General features: G+C 30.4%; 1 long non-coding RNA gene across 1 annotated transcript in view; it reads right to left on the bottom strand.

Annotated features, from left to right (window-relative positions):
* LOC111088638 overlaps nt 1-948 on the bottom strand; it is a 6,502-nt gene extending 5,554 nt beyond the window's left edge. The window contains exon 1 of the long non-coding RNA XR_002613101.1: nt 766-948. This is a non-coding gene — a long non-coding RNA (uncharacterized LOC111088638). The remainder of the gene's footprint in view (nt 1-765) is intronic.
* Between the last annotated feature and the right edge of the window lie 2,055 nt (nt 949-3,003).

Raw genomic sequence — 3,003 nt, forward strand, 5'->3', positions numbered from 1 at the left:
CCTCGATGACGCAACAACATGTATCTTTTGATAACGGGATACGAACTGTAAAATCTCAGATCCACAGTCCGGCCCACTAAACTTTTGGGTCGCACTCGGCCCGTTGTAATATAAAATTCCAACGGTAATATAAATTAACTTTAGTATTCCAATTTTTCGAAAAGCTTATTAAATCACTTTATTTATGTAGTAATACGTAATAAAAAAGATAAAAATTCAGTAATTGTTTCCAATTTTACAAACTAATATTAGTCCAAAAAATGAAAAAGCAACAACAATGCATAATATCAATATGCTTTTTATTTGTTTTTCCTGCATAATATTAATAATCACTTTTGTCATTTTGAATATTTCATTTTCCAATATATATATCCCAGTCCTGTATTGAATTGTTCACAATTCAAAACATCGTGAGCAAAAGATATAAAACTTTGCTTAAAAATGGGCCATTCCTGCAACGAAAAAAGAACTGTTAATTTTAAATAATACACAGTTCTTCGTGCATGTACCGAATCTTGCATAGTATCCTTATTAAGTCGACAATTTTCTAATTAAGAAGCTTTCTCCCCTACTCGTTGTAAGATCGACCTTTTACATATCTTCCACACGACCATGGCCTACAATGTTAGTAAGGGTGTAACAATCAGCCTGTTCTTTGAGTTGACCAATGAGATAGCTGATTAACTTAAAACTTAATTCTACTGTCTGGTTGACAAGGAAATGGCTAGTTAACTTATGTTAGCGACTAGAAAAATATACAGTTACTTTTACTGTCGTCTTCAGATCCCCAAATGGACTGTCGCCGATCTGCGTGTCGCGTACTGAGCGCGAAGTCTTTTAAAATTGTTCGTAAGTAATAATCCATTTTCTTACCAAGAATGTGATACATTTTAAGTTGAAACATATCTTGTTTTTTAGTGTTCTAAATTGTGTAATATATATATATATATTATTGACAGACAAAACACTAAAATCTTAGATAGTACGTTGAATACACCTTTATATTTCTTAGAAGTTATGGAACTTCGAGTGAAAACGTATACCAGAAACTAAATAATCAATTGAAGTGGTAATTTTCTTGTTTATGATTTTTATTCTAGAAACTATTTCTGTGAATCGCAATGAAATAATTTCTCGGAATTGTCAGTTAAAATATTCTGGTATTGTCTCGTAAAGATTGAAATTTTTGGTATTGTCTGATATTGATAGAAGTCTTTGATGTGTTCTGGTAGTTCCAGAATAAATATGAAACAAATTCTTTTGCAGTGTTTTTTTTATTTTTTTATTTTTATAAATTTATCCTTTTGGGGAGGGGGAGGGAGCAAAGCTCGTAGTAAAAAGGGTTATTTCAGATTTAAGAACATAAAAGTTCAATCTTTTTGATCGAGAACTATGACATTTTTTACAAATTCTTAGTATTTCTCTGGTTGCTGTACAAAAAAGATAAAAATACTAAAAGTTTATGCAATAGGTCAAATAGTTTTAAAATTTTTCAGTAGCAAAACATTGAATAATATTTTTATGGGAAATGGAAAATTAGATCATTTTTCTTCTATTATAGGACTTGTCTCACATGTTTGCGTAAAAACATACAAATTTCACTACAATTTTCAAAATTAGTACATATAAGTTATATTTTCTTTCAACTACTATAATTTAAAATTCTCATAAGTCTTATGATGAGTGCATTTTTATTTTAGTTGTTTATAAATATTCTTTTGACTTATACTTATTAAAATTTAATTTAATTTTTTATATCTATGGAGTTTTGAATCAATGGAGTAACCTAAATTAATTTAGGTTTGTGAATAATATGACATTTCGTGGAGTTCATTATTCTATGTATACAGCTGACCAACTATTTGATGATTATATATATATATACAATTTAATTTTATATTTGTTCTGTATATACTTTAATATAGCTTTTCGTTTTCGTTATTTTTTTATAGAAAGGAATTAGTTTAATAGTAATGTATTCTGTTTGTTACCAATTATGAATAAGATTTTAACTTATTTTTAATATTAAAGATTATTTTTTTTTCTCATTTCAATGCACCCCAGTGGCACAGTGGTAAGTCTGCGGACTTATAACGCTAGCAACCGGGTTTCGATGTACGTAGTGGGCATATTGTAGATAGCTCATTGTGTGTATCTTTGTGCTTAACTACAAACAAACAAATTTATTTGAACAGATCAGAACATCTTTATAGAAATAAATATTTTTCGTGGCTTGGAACAGTAGTTTGTGTGAAATAACATATAAAAATCTACCACAACTAGTTCCATAACATATCAGCTATAACAAGAGAATTATTGATAATCAGCAAGTCCTGTATTCTTGTTCGTGAAACTTTACTAGATAATTTATAAAGTTCAGATGAAAGTAAATGTTTAAATAACATTTCCTGTTATAATGAACGATCAGTCTCATAAATAATGGCGTAATAACAATGTTTTATTGTATGAGATCGGCCTATTAGACTATAGTATTGTTACGACATCGAGGTCACGTGACTAGTATCACGCCACGTCATTCTCGAACATTCAAGTCTTTTCCTTAAATCTCGTGATCCTTCTAGATATAGTGTAGTCTTGTATATATAAGACCGGCCACGAAGCGACGGGGAGGTAGTGAGTAATTGTATGTATGCGGACAGAATATTGTTGGCCACGTGAGACATGAGTTATAGCGTTTGTTATAGAACGACTGTTGAAATTAAGTGTATCGTAAAGTTGTATTCGGAAAGAATAAACCAGTTTTATTTAAGAAAGGACTTGTGTCGCTAAAGTTTCGTCGGAACGAAATTACGGAAAATTAACTAACGAACGAAGACGTAACAAATTGGTGTCAGAGAGTGGGACAAAAAAAGAAGGAAAAAAATGGAAACGAGAAGCGGCAAATCAAACTACAGCTTAGCAGACTTGATGGCAGCAATACAAGAGCAGCAAAAGAAACAAGAAGAACGAGAAAATAAACAAGAAGAACGAGAAAATAAACAA

The sequence above is a fragment of the Limulus polyphemus genome, unplaced genomic scaffold, assembly GCF_000517525.1.
Source record: "Limulus polyphemus unplaced genomic scaffold, Limulus_polyphemus-2.1.2 Scaffold4170, whole genome shotgun sequence".
In the NCBI taxonomy this organism is placed as follows: Eukaryota; Metazoa; Arthropoda; class Merostomata; order Xiphosura; family Limulidae; genus Limulus; species Limulus polyphemus.